Consider the following 21028-nt stretch of genomic DNA (forward strand, 5'->3'; position numbering starts at 1 on the left):
AAATTGAGTAATTGGGCCAAGGTCACTCTTTACTAGGAATGGCCTCTTTGCAGCATTCTCTCCAGACAGTTGTCTTCAATTATCTGGGCTTTAGACCATGAGGCCTGAAGAGCAGTCTGATTTCTATGACAACCATAAACAGATGCTAGGCTGGGACAAAATCAATTAAAGTCTTGTTACTGGTTCCTTGAATTGATTTCCTAACACTTTTTCCTGTTCTTTCATGAGTAATTCATATCAACAAAACTTTATTTAGCAGCTACTGTATAGAAGGGGTTAGATTCCACAGGAAGTACAGAGGACCAGAGAACCTCTGGCTTTAAGGAGGCCACAGGCAGAAATGGACAAAGGTATTGCCTGAAGCAGTCCAGTAATTCCTGAACAGCTGAGCTGAGAGAGGGAGGAGTATTCCGTCAAGAGCACACACAACAGGAAGTCCCCAGACTGATATGGAGGCAGACAGGTGGAGCCTGGTAAAGAAGAGGACATGCTCATCCCATAAAAGGTATGTCTGTAGAGTTACAGGTAAAATAAGAGGAACCCAGAGAACTCAGTATTGAGAACAAATACAAATGACAGTCAGGTAAAGCTATAGTTTTCCAATATTTCTTATGCCAACGCTGAAAATACAAAATGGATTAAAGCAGACCTGTGAAGTGGGGGGTAGGGTAGGATGGAGAACACCATGGAAAGGCAAAGCTCCAGGAGTACAGTTTGGAAACCCCTGGTTGAAAAGAAGGCTTTTGGGGCTGGCAGATCTGCTGGATAGCTTCTGCACTAGTCACCTCATTCCAGGATCCCCACAGGGAAGGCCTCAGACTCCTCAGACCCTGAGAGGTTAACTCAGGTTAGAGATTAACTTCAGGAAGACTGAAATAAATAGCAAAATGTCAAATAGTTGGTTCTCAGTGAGAAAAATGGGCTGGGTTATTTACAGATTTGCCATGTAGTCAAGCCACATGGCAAGCTAAATCATCACCAGAAACCATGTTATTACTTTAGCATAAGAAGTGATGGTCACAGATCTAGAAATATTCAAAGTCAGTATCCTCAACACTCTTTTTCCATATAAACATACATACGTGGCAGGACATAACTAAAAGGAATCAGTACTAGGGAGAATTAAAGAAATCAAATGTTTAATTGCACCAAGCTAAAATATATGTATAGTTCTTCTCATCCAGGGGACTCCAAACTTTATTGATTGTATACACCAATCAGCAAAAACTATTGGAGTCCACATTCCCAGCATATGTATATTTACTTATGAACTACTGCTACCTTGAATATTAAATATTCATAAAACTTAACTAAAAATGAAAGGAGCATTTCTAGTATTTTCTTTCCTCATGATATGTAGTAGAATATTTAAACAATCTTTTATGAAAGAAATGAATGTCATATCCACGGATTTCCTATGTGTGAATCTGCTTTCGATGGAAAAATTCAAAACATTCTACCAAATGCACAAGGCGTTTGGTGATAACTTTTCTCCAGTGTGCTAGACCATCATTTACCTCACTGCTAACTATTGTCATCACAATGCATAGCAACAGTGCTTCCAAGCTCCTAACTTTTGTGTTTTCCCTTTGATCTTATCTACCATGGAGAAGAAGTATAACGCCATCCTTCCTTGCATGAAATAGTATGATCATTAAAAATAATGAAGACATCAAACAAATTATCAATCTGACTGTCCAGTTCACATCTGCAAGCGCTGGAACAAAACTGCTTTCTTACCTTGCGGAAACACTGTGAGTTCATTTCGTAGTACAAACATTCTTGACTTGAGGTAACTTTTCACCTCCAAAGCCATTATGACTCATCAAGAAAGAATTGCTATTGCTATGGACCAGCATCATGATTCATACTTAAAGAGAATGATTTGAATTGAACATGTTCGCCTTGAAGGCATTCGATTTTTACTGTATCGCTAAGCACACTGCGTGTAGTCCAGCCAACTTTCTAAAGATTTTAAATAAGGTTTTCTTGATGAATAAAGCAGTGAGTTGCTTCACATTCATGGCACAAGCTTCTTAATACCAAAGGGAGTATGAGAAGCTTGTCTAACCTACTTAGTCAGCTTCTTCTTTCTCTTTGCTATATATCCCTGGATCTAAAGGGAAAGACATTCCTCTCACCTCCTTTTTATTTCCTATATGGACTTCTATGGCCCTATGAGGATCTTTATATGTCAAAGAAGGAAATAAAAGAATTTCTCATTCTTTGAATAAAGCCTGGTTTTTAAGCTTAGTGTTTTGCTACAAAATCCTATTTTGAATAACTACAGCTATTGTTAAAACATATTTTTTCCCCATTTTGGATTCCTGCTGCAACAATCTTAATTCTTGTGACAGACGATGCCTTAGGCTGCCTACGAGAGGGGCATGTACACCCAAAATGTAAAGAGAAAAGCACATTAACATTTTTAGACTCTTCCTTTACAGAGAGCTCCATCAGTTGACTTCTACAGAAAGCTTTGCAGTGTACTGTGGTTTGCTGGCCTTATGTTTTTAGCAGGGCCAGCTAGCCGTGCAATGCTGCAGCTTGCAGCTCTCTAAGGACACTATGTCTGGGTTCTCTGTCATGATTAGCATTTCCCCCATAATGCTCCAGTTACAGTAGTTCAGGGCTTTGCTCTTTAATCTCTTCCTGCCCATTGCCACCAGGGACGCTCTCACCCACCACAGGAAGTCTCCAATTCATGAATGGTCTGTGTTCGGAATGTCTGTAAGTGTAGCGTTTGAAACCCAGAACTCATATTTTTCTGTAGAGAGAATGTTATGAGTGTTTTTTGGGTCTCCAGGTCAACCCACAAAGGCCCATTCAACCCCTAGTATAGGTAATGAATTTTCCCTTTGCTTCTTTTATATATCATAGAATTATAGAATGTCAGAGCTGAAATGGAATTTAGAGCATCTTGCCATACATGAGTAAGAGTTGTTTTCCACTGGATTCTATTACAAATGCCCCACATTCCATCTATATTAGACGTTAAGTGGGGTCCTGTGGTCTAGCCTGGAAACCCAGTCACCCTTTACAACGTGGTAAATCAAGTATTCACATAGCAGGAATGTTCTTACCACAGAGAACTTCACCTTGGCTACTTTTCTTTATATCTCTTCACACACACTGCAAGGACCAGGTCTTTGTCAATGAGGTGGTCCCTACAGCTGTGTACCTACGAGGTCAGACAATTAAGTTCGCAAACTCATCCTAGAAAAAGTGCTACATACCTCATTGCTGAATTATCACTACAGTCACCTTCGAAGTGCTCCCCTTGGGAAGCTATGTACTGATGTCAGCACCTAGTCCACCCTTCAAAGCAATTTTGGAACTCCTTTTCTGGGATGGCCATCAGAGCTGTCATCTTATTACACTTGATGTCCTGAATGTCATCAAAATGTCTTTCTTTCAACTTATCTTTGAGAAAAGAAAGAAGTCATTGGGAGCCAGATCAGGTGAGTAGGGAGGGTGTTCCAATACAGTTATTCGTTTACTGGCTAAAAACTCCCTCACAGAATGTGTCATGTGAGCGGGTGCATTGTTGTGAAACAAGAGCCAGGAATTGTTGGCAAAACGTTAAAGTTGTTTTTGTCTAACTTTTCATGTAGCCTTTTCAGCACTTCCAAGTAGTAAACTTGGTTAACTGTTTGTCCAGTTGGTACAAGTTCATAATGAATAATCCCTCTGAAATCAAAAAAGGTTAGCAACAGCGGTGTAACAAGTTCACGAACTTAATTGTCTGACTCATACACCTGGAGGTTTATAATTATTTTTGTTCTTGGTTATGGTGAAGGCTATATATCCAACTCTCTAAGAGTCTTCCTGAAATTACTTTCTTAAATATATGTGTATAGCATGGTTAGGCAAACTTGGCACATCCATACAATGAGATACCTGCATCAGACCACAAAGGACAGGGCACATATCAATACATGAAAAGCAGATTCTCACTGATGGCCCCAGAGTGAACATCCAGGGAAGTCTATCAGAGGGGGATTCAGAGCCATGTTTTGTGAGTTAACAGGAATGGTAACAACTTTGAAAAATTGAAGAAAAGTTAGATTTAAATCTGGCTCTCACTTAGCTGTGCAAACTGGGGCACAGTGCCTGCTGTCTCAGAGGCTCCCCGTCTCACAGGATCACTGTGAAGAGAGCTCCTAGATAATCTGTACTTAGCATGTACTCAGTGAATGTCCTACAATAGCCACTTGTTCTGCTAGCTTTGGGGTAGATTTTACATATATCGTTTAATCAACAAATAACCTTACATGTATAATTCTTCATATTTTAGGGGTGAAAAGACTGAGGGTAAGAGAAGTCGCATATCAACTATGTGATTTAGCTGAGACTCACCTCATTTTTATCCTCTTCCAAAGTAGTCCTCTTAAGCATTACATAAATAATTACATTTTCATTTCATCTGGATTTCTGTAAGTTGCTTAAGGAATTCATAATCTAAAGTAAAAATGTGTGAACACGAATCTGTATCAGTTAAGTCCTGGGGTTATAAAATTGTGTTTCCCTCATTAAGCCCGAATTTTCCTCGACGAGTTGTTGCAATCCTTCGTGATTTTATTTCTTGACAGTAGATGGCGATGGTGATTACCAAATGAGACAAAGATGACAGTACACACCCCACCTCCCACTCTTTTCCTTAGCCATTAAACAAAAACAAAAACAAAAAAACCTGGTGACAAAAAAGTAAAGATTTTTATTCCAAAGAAAGGCTAAAATTAAAAATTTGGAACTGCCATGTAATTGAGCTGGAACATGATATGATCCATGTGTGTTTTATTTGGCACTCTGGGGAGTATCTCCTGAGCTATTTGCAAATTTTTATTAACAGGATTAAAACAAAATATAGTAAAATTAATTATCCAGACAAACAATAAATTTAGAGTTCTTTGTTAGACAGCTTTTGATTTTCTGCACCACAATTTTAGGAAGAGATGACTATTAAGACAACTATGAATTATATATATATGTATATCATCATATATATATATACATATATATATGTATATATATATATATATATATATATATGATGATCAAGATAAAAAACAAAACAAATTAATTATATGATCTTTAGGTAAGTTACTTAAACGTCTCAGGACATAATTTTCCTCATCTGTAAAATTGAAGTATTTCTTGCCTAATTCCCAGGACAATTGCCCGGATCAAATACAATAATGTAGTATAAGTACCTTGGGAATTACAATGTCTTATGTCCAAATAAGCCTTTATTTATCTTTTCTATATATTCAACCCAACTTCCTATAGATACAACCATAACACAATGAAAACTGAAATTCAAAATAAAAGACTTGAGTGTTTAATTTCCTCATTTGTCTATGAACAATTTGATGAGCTCCCATGTATCAGATTTGTGTAAGAAAAGGGACTAAGATATTTTCCACCATAGAAGACATGGTTAGCTTATCATTCAGTGACCCAGAATGTTAAATAAAAGAACATTTGAATCCAAAGTATGTAAGTTAATTGAGGTAGCCTATACTTTACTCCCTTAACTGTTTCCACTCTCCTTTGCAGGCGTGTGTGCACCCACGCGTGGAGACAGCAGGCCGTGGGTGTCTGTGGAGTACAGACTAAGCAGACTAGCTAAGTAGACTTGAGCTTCAGGGATGGTCATAATGCTAAGGAAGCCTACTTGGAATCGCCCTTGGCTTTCACAAGAGGCATAGACATTCCCTCTACTCTTTTTAAAAACAGTTTATTGAAATATCTCTGACATATAAAAAAGTAGACACTTCTCAAAAGGAGAAATTCAAATGGCTATCAGGTACTCAGCATCTCTAATGACCAGGGAAGCGCAAATAAAAACCAGAAGGAAATAGCGCCTCATACCTGTCAGGATGGCTATTATCAGAAAGACAAGATAACAAGTGTTGGAGAGAATGTGGAGAAAAGAAAACCCTTGGTGCACGGCTGGTGGGAAAGTAAATTCATGTAGCCACTATGGAAAACAGTGCGGAGACTTCTCAAAAAATTAAAAACAGGACTACCGTAGGATCCTCTGCTCTTCTTTTAACAAAAGATTCGCAAATATTTGCTGAAGATGGTAGGTACTGTCATTTCTGCTTCAGGAAACCTGTGCATCTCCTGGCAATGGTTGCTGGGCCCCCACACCAGAGAACACACCCTTCACACCAGCCTAGGGTGCCAGATTTCGCTTCTAGATTCCTGCCAGAAATAAATGACCCGTTTCCATGATCCACTATTTGAACTGGGCTTTGGGCACCTAAAGCGTCACTATCACATAACTGTGACTGGCAGGCTTCTAAAAGTACAGGGGCCAGATTTCTGCCCCCTGCCACCTCCCTTCTGCTTTTACAGATTCTATCACTTCTGCAAGCAGGAATCCCTGCCGAGTCTCCCTCTGTCAGGGCCATCATCATTTGGCCCTGGGAACATCCCCTTATCCCATTTGTGATAATAGAGGTGTTTGTGTGGTTGTTTAATTTCTCCCACTAGACTCTAAGCTCAGGGGGGATATGAAACAAGTCTGTGTGTTTTCCTGCTGTGTCCCTATGCCTGGCACAGAGCCTAGCACAAAGCAGGTGCTCAGCAAAGAGCTGTCAAAGAGCGAAAGAATGATTGGCTTTAATCTCCCCTTGAAAGGGTTGGCAGGCATCTAAGGGTTAAGCCAACCCACCCACTAAGCACCCAGACTGACTGCCTTTCTGCGCCTTCTCAGGCCCTTCCAGATGACAGACTTGTGGAGGAGAGAGGAGAGTCTCTAGCCGGGAGAGGCCGTGTTTGTGGGCATGCAGCCGCCTCGTGCTCTAAGCTCTCCAGAGCCTTTCTTCTAAACCGGCTCCCACAAGTGCATCTAGGGTACCCCTTCCTCCTCTTTCCTTCACTTCTCCTTGTGGGCATGGGGCTGGCATGGTGCTTGATCCTAAATAAAAGTCTGTTCTGACAGGGAGAAAATAGTGTACCTCCCTTGCTGGAGGTGTCTCCTTCTTAAAGAAGTTACAAAGGGCTCTTTGCAGAGAGGAAGGGGGTGGGCATGTGAGTGGCCACCTGCTGTGGGCCCTGTGTGGAGTGAAGCACCTTCTGGAGTCCTGGGCCTTCTCCCAGAAGAGGCATGGATGGAGCCTGAAATGGCATGGCCAAGCTCCCTGAAATGGCACTGCCAAGCCGCAGTCTCTTCACCTGCTGGAGAGAGGCATCCTCTGGAAAGGTGGGAATGTCTGGCTTGGTTGTCCTGCTGCAGATCTAGATGAGCTGTGGGTTGAGTAGGTGCCTTATAAAGAGTGCAGTCACTTGCCTCAGCCATAGCACTACTGTGCTAAGCAGGGGTCAGGGCCATGGGGTTAACGCTTCTGTGGGACATAGGCATCCTGGCCAGCTGGTTCCCTCGATCTATTCTCCAGGCCCTGCCCAGCCTCCTTCCTTCTTGAGTCACCCTTCCCCCACTAGAGTATAAGCATCATGGTAAAGAAACATCTGGTGTCCAGTTGGCCACTGGACTCCTGAGCTCTGCGGGTCCCTGCAGCGATGGGGAGTAGGGACAGCTGGAGCGCCCTTTAGGAAGTCTTTAAGAAAGGGGATATGGGCACATAGAATTGTGACCACTTGGTGGTGGGGGGAGGGTCAGATGTAATTTTTTTTTTGTAATGAAAAAGAGAAAAAAAAGAGTGTGAAAAGTAATCTCTAGGCTGCATTGCTTGCAGGAAAGGGACAGGTGGAACGAGGAGAGAGAAAGGGAGTGCGGAATTTGGAGAAAGAGAAGCGACGAAGTGGACTTTTTGTGGGAGAATCAGACTGAACATGATGAGGGGGGGATGCTTACCATATTATTCTATTTATAGATTCTAGAGAACTTCTAGGAAAAGATGCTGTGAGTTGGGTTAGCTGTGTTAAAAGGTTACTAATTACAGTCATTTCTGGGAATCACTACTTAGCGTTTCTAGCTAATCACTGTGCAGGCATTACCCATATCATGAATATCTGTCAGAGTTTCTTTTGTTGTAAATTCTATTTGATTGCAACACCTGCTCGTGAAGATTTCCTCTATTTTCATGCAGCAGAGAGGCCTGCTCAGGACGAAAACAAAACAGCCCAGCAGGAATGCATTCTAAGAATAAAAGAAAACAGATAAATGCCTGTAAATATACCACATAATTACTTTTTGTTATTTGGGGTGAATGTTAGTAGAATATGCTTTCTTTGCAGCTTCCTTCCTATACGCCCATTCCCTGTCTTCACCATCATCATCATCAGCACACACACACACACACACACACACACACACACACACACACCTCTCTGAATCCATGACCATTTCATAAACTATGGCATCTAATCTGCAAACCCATCCATATGGTGCTTTGCAGATAAAGAGAAGTTATTTTTCCCAAGGCCGAAAGTGGCTATTACTGATGGTGCCTGGGTCACTCAGGAAAGCTGTGTCGTATCAAGCCATGTGGCCTTTGGATCTGAACAACAGAAGGTTAGATTAAACCCAAGCCAAAACATCTTGACTTTCCCCTTAACAACATGTGTCATTGCCTGCACTGGATTCAGTTTTGCAAAGCAACTTTCCCAAACACATTTTGTGGGTGTGTGTACCTGCGTAACCCATTGAGTGGTTTGGAAAGAAGCAGGTCAACAGGGCCGCCACTCCCAGCCCCAATGCCTGCCACCACCATCGCTGACTGGAGGTGACCAACTGGGGCAGCTGACCAGTGCTTCTCTGCCAAGGTCGGAATGCAGACAGGGAATTGTGTACATAGAAAAGGAAAACAGACTGGAATCGCTTAATTCCTATATAAATTCATCAACTTCTATCCAGTCAACATTTGACGTTGACACTGGGCTATCAGCCTTTCCAGGCCTGCTGTTCAAATGAAGACATTACAGAACACAAAAGGCATGTCAAGTCCTCCATCACAGCAGCAGGTGGAGATAAAATCTAGACTTTGAGATCGGAGTGGAAACCAGCTATACTGTCTTAAAGTATTACTTACTTAACTACTGTTAAAAAAAAAGTAGGGAGTTAGGATTCAGAAAATAAAATATAAGGGCAACATTTAAAAACTGAAACATTTTCTCCTTAAAAATACTACTTTCATATACAATTATAATTTGACCTTTAGTGTCTCCCACTATAACTGAGTTATTGGGTAAGAACAAAATGAGGAATGCTGAGAAGCTGTCTAGTACAATTCACATCTGATATTTGAATCCCCTCTCTGTGCCCCAACGTCTTGTCATCCTGCTTCTGCCTCAAAACTTTAAGGGGCAGCAAACCTGTTGCCTGGCAGGGCAAGCCATCTGTCTTTGGAGTGTGCTGATTGAGAGGCACGACATGCTGCCACCATATCTCCCTGTAGTCCTGGCATTCATTGTCTTTTGGAGACATATAAGACCAAGTCTCTTCCACGTGCAAGCCCTTCCTTCACCTCAGCCCTGTGCCTTTAAGACTGGCCGCACGTCCCCAAATCTAGGAACACTCCTGAGTCATGATGTCAGGCTCCCTCACCATCCCTGCCGTCCTGGTTCCAATTTGCAAATACTCCTCTTCAGTTGGGTATTGGAAACCAAACCCATGCCAAAGCCTGAGGTCTGACTAGGTTTAGCAGATATTTTAGTATTTTTGACTACCGTCAACTTTTGAATAGTCCCTCTTGGGAGCCTGCTTGTCCCTAAGGAAGAAGTCAGAACTTGCTTTCCAAGGACCCCTGGAAGCTGAGCTTTGGACATGTGATCCAGATTCCCTTGATTACATATAACCATGTGAAACTGTGATTTGGAAGCTGTGGACATGAAGAAAGCCTGTGCTGAAGCCACTCTGGTAAGGGCGGATGCGGTGGCATCTAGTAATACATAGGCGAGGGTGGTGAGGTCCTTTGGGTAGAGCCTGAGCCCAGAATTTGCAGGGTAAGCTACTTTGGTAGGCAGAATAGTGGCCTTCCACAGATGTCCATGCCAAAATCTTGAGAACCTGAATAGAATATGTGACCTCACATGGCAGATGTCATCACGCTCAGGATCTTGAGGTGGGGAGATTATCCTGGATTATCCGGATGGGCCTGATGTAATCTGTTGAATCTTTATAAGAGGGAGGCAGGAATGTCAGGGTCAGAGAAGGTGGTATGATGACAAAAGCAGAGGTCAGAGACAAAGAGAGACTTGAAGATGTCACCCTTCTGGCTTTGAATAGAGGAAGGGGCCATGAGCCAAGGAATACAGGCAGCCTCTAGTAGCTGGACAAGGCCAAAAAAACAACATTCCCAAGAGCTTCTAGAAAGGAACGCAGCCTGGCTGACATTTTGATTTCAGCCCAGTGAGACCCATTTTGGACTTTGGACTTTCAGAACTATATGAGAATAAATTTGTGTTGCCTTACACTCCTAAATTAGTGGTCATTTGTTAGAGCAGCAATGGGGAACTAATATCTAGGTCCCAAAGTTCATAGGCCCAGGGATGGCGGTAGCAGCGTCTCTACGAGAGCTGCTTGCTGCAGTGCAGCACTTCTCTTAGCAGCAGAGCCACATTCAGAAGTTCAAAGACAACGTGAAACTTGATGGGGGTCACTCAGGCCATGGAACTTTTTTAAGAGAAACTAAAGGTTATGACCTTGGTTGCATCCAAAGTAAGGACTTTCTTGTTTTAGATCATAAACTGGTTTGGATGAAAACCAGCTGATGTGTGGACAATCAGATGGGTTTGATAGGCTTTTCAACCTTTGTAATTATCACTCTGCTAAAGTAAACGTTAGCATAACCATTGACATTTGGTAAGTCACTCTGTGCTGCCCCAGATAGAAGATTGATAAATTTTAATCATTTTTTGAGTAGTTAATATGCATTGCTCATCATAGAACATTATCTTATTTTGTGATGATGCATAGAAATATATACCTATATGTGTGTAGTTAAGTTCAAATAGTTGTACATAAATGTATATTTTTCTGTTTTTCAGCATGTGCATAGTTTTCTAAAACTATGGCACTCCTGAGAATGAATAGTGACTTTTTTTGAAAGTCTGAAGACCAGGCAGTGGTAATGGAGAGACCGGGATGAGGACCGACTGGTGAAAGAAACCAAATTAAAGATGAAGTGGTTCTGTAAGGACCACAGGCCTCTTTGGTTGTATTTTTGCTAAGACTGATTACACGTTGCCTTACTCCAGCAAAGTATGCAGTACCACTTCTCGGATTAATGAGAACAATCTTTCTCAAAAGATAAGAAACTTGCCATCTCTCAATAAGAAGACAACCTGTCAAAATTATGCATAAATATAATCATAACAAGAAGGCCTCAGTCATTCACAGCCATTAATTCCTTCCATCCTCTTTGAAAAAGCCCAGAGAAAGAGGCAAGTGACAAGCAGTTCATGCACAGAGACATGGGCGTACTGGAAACTCCTGCCAACTCCCTAGGATCTAAAATAGTCCTTTGGCAACTGAGCAAGGAATGGATTCCAGGCCCAGAGGCAACTGTGCACACCAGAGGAATAGGCTCCCTCCCTCCAGCTGGGGCCCTGGCTAATCCTGCGGTCTTTCTAAGCATAGCCAGCTCTGCTTTCAGGGCAGCCAACGAAGGCTTGACAAAAGCCAGCTGGAGGAACAGCCCAGCTCAAGCCCATACCCACACATTGCTACTGAAAATGTTTTCAAGATTCTGTAACACTTATTTACTCTCCTTAGCAAGAGAAACTGTCAGTGTCCTCCTCCCTCCTTTCAGAGAAGGCAAATATTGACCTCCCTTTGGGGGTTCTTCAAAGACCAATTAATAGGTGTCTCCACCCTGGGCATTATCAACTTGTGCGTGAGTTGACTGAGACTGGTTTATTTCACATTCAGCCCACATTTCCGGAGTACTCGCTATGTGCAGGACCCTGTTGGCTTGGGGAAAAGTTCAGAGAGGAATAATCATAATCATTTTAAAAAGGACGGCTCAGTGAGGAGTAATAAAAATAGTAAGTTCAGCTCCAATGTATTGCACCCCCACTGTGTGTCAGGCCCCGTGGCATGTACTTTACATAATTGTCTCACTTGATTCTCAAATCAATCCTGCAAGGTGAGTATTTTCATTCCCATTTTACAGATTAAGAAACTGAGGCTCAGAAAAATTAAGGGATTTGGCGAAGCTCAGAATAGTAAGGTTGTGAAGGAAACTGATTCAGTGGTGAAGGGGGGCAGTCCTGAAGATTGTTGAGCAGTGACATGACTTGATCGGAGACTAAAGAAGTATATGGGATAGAGATAGAATAAATTGAGAAGCAGGAATATCAGCCAGGAGATCAACTGGCATTTGGTGGAAAACGTGATGAAGGTTGACATGCAAACCGGGACAATATACATATATGGATATGTGTTTTAATAACACAATCATCTGCAATAAAAACTATAAAGAAAAGCCAGGAAATTCAGGCCAATAATTACTTCTGGGAAAGGTGGATAGAAAGGAGGAGAGGATGCAATTAGGGATAAAGTCTCAGTGGGCTTAAACAATATTTATATTTTACTTTATTTTTCACCTTTGTTGAGGTATAATTAAAAATAAAATTGCAATATGTTTAAACTACAATCTGATGATTCGATATGTATATACATTGTGAAAGGATTCTCACCATCAAGTTAATTAACACATCCACCACCTCACATATTTCCTTTGTCTTAAATTACTTTTTTGGCAAGGATATGAGTTCTACTCTGTTAGCAAATTTTAATTATACAATGCAGTATCCCTTGAACAGCAGCCACAAAGGATAGAGAATCAGTCCTGTGTACAAACTCCTTCTAGAGAAATGTTGGTGACCGGCTTTATAGTTGGAGTGAGCCAGAGGGTTGAGGTGGTGTAAGTACCCACTGTTTCTCTGGGTTCCATGGAGAACTGTAGCTAGCCATTAGATGTGTGAAAATTAGAAGCGGGACCCTCAGGTAGCAGGATGTAAAGCACGCTCTCAATCTGAGAGATGGCATTTTCACCCGCTCCCTCTGTGCCAAGCCCTGGGTGGATATTCTTAGCGAGCACTCACTTGCTGGTTAAGAATTGCTTCTTTGTTTTCTATAGTCCTATGGGTCTCATGCATAAGCCCCAGTGGCTTTCAGAGATAGGTATTTTGGGGACCCATCTGTCAGGCGGGAGCCTTAAAAGCTGTGGTACTGGTTGTGGGGCCCAAAACCCTCTCTCCTCAGGGAGAAGCTGGGAGGTAAGGGTTCCCTCCAGATTGGATGGCACTGTGCCAGAATTGGGGTTTATGGAGAGAGTGTGTCTCAGCCTTTCCTACCCATTTCAACATGACTGTTTTCTCAGTTGCCTAATGTGTAGGAGTCATTCAGTTAGTTTCTGAATTTCTCTCAGAGGGAGTTGTTCTGTGTGTAGCTGTACATTTGGTGCACCAGGGGGAGAGGGAAGTTCAAGAGCCTCCTATAGTCACCATCTTGGTCCATTCAAATAGTAATAAATGCTCTATTTCTTATGCTGTCTTGTAGGCACCTGGGGGGTCATTATATTCTTCTTCAAAACCCTACATATCAGAGTTTCACAAATTCTCTCTGTTTAAAGTGTCCTGAGAAAAAAACCAAATGCCTAGTAGTTTTGTTTTTAAGTAGTAGTAACTTCAAAGTAGTAGATTGAGTGGTGTTCCTTGAAAATTTGAAATATCCTGTGGTGCTTCTATGCTCTGTGATCTCCTGGAAGCCTCACACACAGGCTGAGAACCACAATACACCATCGTATATGTTCATGTGTATTAAATGTTTCATGACATAAATAGAGAGAAGATAGACACAATAAGGGCGTGGTCAATGCTGAGGCCGATGGAGACATAACAGGGGTATAGGATTTCCTTGGCTTGGTGACTGACGAGATGTGGGAAAGTTTGAGAAGTCAAAGACCTCATTAGAACATTGAGGCAAATGTTAGACAAAGTGTCAAGTCCATGACACTGCTACCATGAGCTAGGTCTGGTAGCAAGGTCTAGTTTGGGACATAGTGAATTTGTGGCAGCAGAAGATATTCAGATTTCCAGAGGTGGTAGAATACTCGGGATAAGCTTCTTGCACCAGAGTAATCTACATGGAGCGGTGGGACTGGAAGAAAGAGATGACAGAAAGACAGAGAATGGGGAGACTCTGAGGGGAACTGAGGGTGGAGATCAGGGAAACACGTGCATGTTTGTATGGATGGAGAAAGAGGATGCAGAAAGAATCCATGAAGGAAGAAGTGTCAGAGAGAGTGAAAGAAAGAAAGGAAAGTGTGGGTAACTTCAGGGAGATCAAGGAGAAGAGATTCCAAAAAGAGGTGGGGAGGAGGGAGATTGTCAATGGAGTCCAATGCTGGGGCAGGCACAGAAAAGAAACATGCATGAACATCACTAGAACGGACTGGGTTACGAGAAACAGATCATGGGTTAACCTTGCTCTTCAATAAATTTGAAGGTAAAGAGAAAGATAGAAAACTTGCTTGAAGGGATAAAAAGGGGTCGAAGGACTTTTCGAGATTGTCACTGTTTTGTAAGAAATGGAGCACCTGTACTCACTAATAGGCAGAGAGAATGAAGTCAGCAGAGAGGGAAACTCTAAAACAGAAAAAAAGAAGGGACTGTGACTGGAGCAAAGTTACAGAGAAGATGGCGGAACAGGATCAAGAACAAAGATGAGAAAGACAACTGTTCATTCCTCAGAGACAGAAGGATGAATGAAAGTTGACAGGAGAGACATTAGGAAAGGTCCTGCCTAATGGCTTCAGGTGTCCCAGGTAAGAGGAAGGTAAGCCTGAAGGAGGAAGGTCTGGTTGGGGACTTGAGGAAAGATTTGGGAGTGCCGAAAGGAGAGATGCCAAAAATCAGCAAAGGGTATCCAAAGGATCATCCTGCAGGGGTGACCACGTGGAGGTCCGACAGTCTGTGCCCGATGGCTTTAGTGAGCTCAGCTGTGCTCTGTCTTCCACCAGCGCTCAGCAGCTCAGGAGGGAGTGCAGAGAGGACCAGGGTAGCAAGGTCAGGGCCGATGCAACAGAAGTCAAGGTCATGAGGGCATCACAGAGATGCCTGATGATCAGCTGGAAGGTAGTGAGGGCTCCGAAGCAGGAAAGTGCTGAGGGTCTGACAGGCGTGAGGAGGAGGATGTAGTCTGAGTAGGATTGAGAAATGGGACTTGAGGAGGTCATGTGATAGATGGGCTGCCCAGCTGCTAATGTGCTCTCAAATCTATACCCACTCTTCCCAGGCTCCCTTGCCCTCCAGCATTCAGGTAGAAGAAAGGGAGACTGGAGGTCGTGTCTCACCTTCCTGCCTGCTTCCTGTGGCATCACTGGCAGTGGTTTTGTTTCCTCTTTGGCTCTGTGTCTGCCTTCTATCGTCCCAGCTCCTGCTAAGCATTCCCTGCTTGATGGCCCTAGTTTCTGGACTTCTTCCCACTGTTCCTCCAGGCTTAGCAGTGGTTGTGGGTTACAACAGATGCAGATATCTCTATAACCTGTGAAGCGAATCCCTGGTTGAAATATCTAGAGTTGTTTCTGTCTATCTAAGTGGACTTTTACTGACACATTAGAATATAATTAAATAAAAATACCTCTCTTTTAATCTGCTTTAATCTCCTTCTTATTCCTTTGCCTCAAAACAAGTGAGGAACAACATATAGTTTTAAAATTATCCAATGGAACATAATAAAGGAGAGTGAAAGTGTGGGTACAAGCCTTAATGAATGGGGCAGGGGAGGGGATTGCGTGAACTGTAAGAGTGAGCACAAACTTCCTTGCCACCTTTCTGAGATAGAGGCAATATAGACACAGAGCCAGGGGTAAGAATGTGGTTATCCACATGCCCCCCGACCTCAAAGTAGTTCCTCTACCATAGGTATTGGCACCTGAAAATCCCCTAATTGTTATTTTTTCCCCTCCGAATCATTACCCTATATCTCCAGGAAGTTTCTATTGAAATAGAATATGTAACACAAGAAAGCAACTCAATTAGACCAGGATGGGCTGGAGAGATTGGGGGAAACTTTAGTGGGAGGAACCCTAATAGAAAGTTTGGGTTTGAAGAAGCAGAGAGGAGGGGAAGGCCTTCTAGGGAGCCAGGTGGAGGTGGCCATGGGGATCAATTAACAGTGACACAGGCTTGCTGGGGAGACACAGTGGGCCTCTCCGTCTGGCTGGTGCTTTGAGCAATGGGGGCAGGGAGAAGATTGGACAGGTGGGCTGGAACCCGAAGGACCTCAACTGCTAGACTGTGGCTGTGGACCTCACTCAGAAAGCAATGGGAAGAGATTTCTGAGCAGAGCAAGACCAGGTAGAAAGTAGGCCGTTGGGAAAAGTCAAGCCTTGAGCCTGGTGGCAGTGTGGAGAACTAATCAGAGGCAGAGAGAAACTGGAGACTGATGACTGATGAGGAGGCTGTTGAAATAATCCAGGCTTGATGTGACGAAGGCTTGAACAATGAATAGGGGCAGAGGACCAAGAAAACAAAGAACGTCAGAGCTTTAGGAATGATTATTCCATAGGATTAGGATGATTGGATAGGAGGGTTCTAGGAGATGGATGAGAAAAGGTTGATTTGTTGGGAGGACTTCCAAAATGTCACTTTACTACATATTCACAGATATTTATGACTTTTCCAGTGTCATTACCTAACTCATTTACAACCTGGAAACTCATATCCACTTTATCCATCATGCAGGATTTACTCCTACTCTATATGTCTTCACAGATAGATTAGCCTGACCCTTTAAAGAAGTCTTTATATTGTGATAACATGTAATTAATTTTTTTAAAACCAAAACTTACAGAATCCCAGAACTTCCCCATCCAGAACTGGTCAAGAATTCCTAGAGAAGCTCCGAGCTGGGAGCTAAGCATTAACTCAATTTGTCCTACTAGAGGACAGACTGTACCGCCCTACAGGCAAACCCAGGCCACGTGACAGCTCAAAGCCTATTACCATTCCAGTGCCATCCAGGTTGTCCTTGCACTATGGAGGAGGGCCATATCTGCCAGAAGAGAAAGCCATCCTATCATTAAAGAAATAGTCTTTCTGTGCTTGATTTGGTGGTAAACAAAGCCCTTCCTAGAGTTTTCCTTTGAGGTTCAATCAAGGCATTTAGATGTCAAGTGTGAATTAAACAGACCAGACCATGTATATAAATGTGAGGATGTTTTAGAAAACAGACAATATTAGTAATAATGGAAAAGAACCGTAGTTTGATCCAATCTGTAAAAAGGAACATAAATTCTATTGCTTTTCATGAAAGATTTTCTTCTGTCTGACATATAGATAATGTTATGGTCACTGCTACTTTCACCCTGAGAATAATTTCCTTGCTAGTAACTATGACTATACCCTTAAAAGCAGAATTTCTACTTTCAGGATAAAAACCAGCTGAAGGCCTGTGAACCACAGTTACCATTCAGCCTGGTGAGTGTCCTATAAGCCTCCACACTTCTCTGCCACAGTAAATGCTGAACACAAATCTGTGCAACCCCTGGCAGACCCTGTTAATTCACAGACCCACTTGTCAACCACCCGCCTCAGCCCATTATTTCCTCCTCTCTCTGTTCTGTTTTTGAGTATTCAGGTCAACAGCTTCATTCTCCCATTTCTATCTTCCTCCCCCAGGATCAATGCATGATATTCCCTTGCAGTGTTGACCTGGGTGGCTTTGAGTGACATTCTGATACTCCACGTTGGCCATGTTTTCTATTTTCATGAGACTTTTTAGTTATTCAAGATTAAAATAGTAAGTTGCCCTCCTCTTGACTTAAATATACACTTCTGGCAAGGTCCTAGTATTGGGTAATTTGTCCATTTAACAAATGATTACTGAGTACCTACTAAGTGTCAGGCACGGGGCTAAATGCTGAGATGCCAGGTTGAAGGTCATGGCCCTCAAGGAGCTCTCAGGCTGGAAGAGGCAGAAAATTATAACATATAAGCGCACACTAGCCACAAGAATCCCTGTTGATTTGGACAGGAATTTGCTGCCCTCAATCCAATCCCAAAATAAAACAATTAAAATAAAGCTGATCAGAAGGATCAGGCAAGAATAAAATCAGTTATGTTTAGGGGGCCAGGGGTGATTTATATTCTTCTTTAAAACTTCCTTTAGGAATAAAGCAATATTTATAAATAAATACAAAAACACATTTTGGATAATGTCCACTGTGACCAGCAATCTCACTACCTACCTGCCACGTTTGGTGAAGTCCCGATTGATGAGGTCAGACCCCCAAGCGGGATCTGGGGACATCATCTGTCCCCCCTCTGTAAACATTCACTTGCCTGGACTCAACTGCAAGAAACCCCAGAAAGGGCTCAAAAGTAATGAGTTACAAAGGTTTCTTTTTCCACTCTTCACCTCCCTCTGCTCCTCTTTTGCTCACTGTCTCTGTCTTTGCACAGTGGCTGCTTTTCCGCTTTTGATGAGCCCAGGAGGGGGTTGGGTACTAGGGCAGATGCAAAGGAAGTTAAGGCCTGCCTCCCAGGACCGCGCCAAAGTGAGATTCCAGGCACAGTCACTGCTGTGAGAGGGTGGGAAAGGTGGGCAGAGTGGGCAGAGCACAGGACGAGCAGGACTGTCCATGCAGCACAAAGCCTGTGTGTAGACGTCACAGCTTCAGTGAATGGGGCGGCTGGGCCCACAGCCTCCTCTCTCACTCAGCTTAGGAGACTTGGGAGGCACTTGGAGGGGTTAACTGAAGTGCCTGCTATGTACCCGAGGCCACTGTCTCTCAGGAAGTTCACAGCAAGATACCCATGACTCTGTCAGGGTTTGCTCTGCGGTAACTTCCAAATTAGGAAGCTCCACTGGCCTGGAAACCCGGGAATGCAGGAGGAGAAAAAGGCATGTCCCAAAGAGGGGGCTGAGCCAATCTTGCCCCACAGCCAGGAAAGGAATGGTCAAAGGTTCTTTCTCTGACCAGCACTCTGATCACCCTCCTCCAGGGCAGAGGGGACTTTTATTCCCTAAAAGTCATTTGATTTAACTTCTGACAATGAATGTTTATCTTTATTATAAGCATGAGGACAGGACATTTGCAGCTTCATGAATGCTAACTCCATGTAAGTCTGTGACAGAAGATGATTCCCTTTTAAGTCATCAACGCCAACAAGAAAATTATAATGGGTTTGACTTTGATGTGACATCGGAGAGCCGGGCTCAGGCAGTACAGTAGGTCCCCTTATTCGTGGGGGATCCATCTCAAGACCCCCACTGGGTGCCTGTAAACTTGGACAGTATAGAACCCTGTATATACTATGTTGTTTTCCTGTACGTACATACCTATGAGAATGTTTCATTTATAAATTAGGCACAGAAAGAGATTCATACCAGTAACTAATAATAAAATAGAACAATTATAACAACATATTCTAATAAAAGTTATATGAATGTGGTCTCTCTCTCTCTCAGCCGACTAGCATGAATTTCTTTTTCCTTCTTCACAATTTCACATATAGAAGATTTGTTTTTACCATATGAGCCTCAGCACACAATTTCTTTTCTTTCCTTACTAAATTGAGAACTTGCCCTTTTTCCCTTAAAGGGAGCACTTCAGGGCTTCTCTTTAGCATACCTGAATCACCAGCATCACTGCTCTCGTGCTTTGGGGCCATTATTAAGTCCAATGGGGTGACTTGAACACAAACACTGCGACACCAACAGTTGATGTGACAACCAAGACAGGTACCACGTGACTAAGTGGAGCTGCCGGACAAAGGGATGACTTAAGTCCCGGGTAGGATGGAGTGGGACAAGGTGAGATTTCATGATGCTACTCAGAACAGCTTGCGGTTTAAAGCGTAGGAATTATTTATTTCTGGAGTTTTCCATTTAACATTTTCAGACCATGGTTTACCATGGGTAACTAAAAAACTACAGAAAGCGAAACTGTGGATAAGGGGAAACTACTGTGCTAGACAAAAATTATCATGTAAAATGAAATTTTGATTCATGAATCAATTATTGGTTGTTTGGTCTTAAAACGTGCACATACATATTTCTACAAGGAGGCTCACAAGCAAACAGGTGCTGGTCTCTTGGTTTAAGTTTTATGGTGACTGGTATGTGAGAAGGAGTGTGGAGCCACAAGGCAGGCTGACATGAAATCTGTCCTGAAGCCAGATGGGAAAAGATGCATTTTTGTAGGATCTTAGGGCCCCAGGCAAAAGGTCTGAGAAATTTCAGCTCATCTCTCCGGCCATCTCCCTGTGTCCTGAATAAGCCCCAATGTCTTGGCCCCCAAGCTCTGAGAGGGTGTTTGTGTGGGCATGGTCTCTGTTTTCTGTATTCGTGGGTCCCTGAGAAATAGCTAATTACTCCCCTGAGGTAAGAAGAACATCTCTGAAGAACCTGGGCAATCTCCCCTGGCCTCTTTGGTTCTACCCTATTCGGTGACCCCGTGTTTTCCAACACGCAATTTCTCCTTTGATCAAACTGCTGTTCTTCCACCTACCCTGAGTAATGCAGCTGCTAAGATTGGGACACAGGAAGACAGGAAAGGGGTCGGGGGAGGGTCGCAGCCAAAGCAGCCCAGCTCTCCCCGGCCCATGCCAAAGGGTGTCAACCGTACAATATGGTATGGCACACTTAAACATTTGTTAAGAGGGTAGACCTCATGTTATATTCTTACCACAATAAAATAAAATACTTAAAAAGGGAGACAATCAAGCTATCATTGGTTGTTTTATCTCTAGGGTTGTGGGAAGAACAAGTAGAGAAACTAGGGCCAGAGGGGCAGCAACCTGCCTGGAGGTGCAAAGCAGGGTGGTGGCAGAGCAAGACTAATGCAGTGTCCCGATGGGGGTCCCACAGCATTACGCCTGCCCCCCACTAATGGCTGGAGTGGGGCTTTGACATGAATAAAAATGTTGGCAGGGATGGTCTGGGGCATTGGTCCAAATTGTTTTCTGGGCCTTTTATTAATTAATTCATAATTTCTTTCATCTGACAAATATTTGTTGTCATTTATTAAGTGCCAGGCCAATGGTGAAAAAACTGACATAGTGCTTTGTGGAGCGTATTGTCTAGCTGAGAACAGAGACAAGC

At 42.9% G+C, this 21028-nt stretch overlaps 1 protein-coding gene and 1 long non-coding RNA gene across 2 annotated transcripts in view; one reads left to right on the top strand and one right to left on the bottom strand.

Annotated features, from left to right (window-relative positions):
* RMDN2 (regulator of microtubule dynamics 2) overlaps positions 1-21028 on the bottom strand; it is a 243637-nt gene that overhangs the window by 80994 nt on the left and 141615 nt on the right. The window lies entirely within an intron of this gene.
* On the top strand, positions 265-12567 carry LOC308505709. Its single transcript, XR_013994618.1, has 3 exons — positions 265-505; positions 1614-1754; positions 10960-12567. It is a non-coding gene; the product is annotated as an uncharacterized lncRNA (long non-coding RNA).

This window comes from Rhinolophus hipposideros (genome assembly GCF_964194185.1).
Source record: "Rhinolophus hipposideros genome assembly, chromosome: 12".
Classification (NCBI taxonomy): domain Eukaryota; kingdom Metazoa; phylum Chordata; class Mammalia; order Chiroptera; family Rhinolophidae; genus Rhinolophus; species Rhinolophus hipposideros.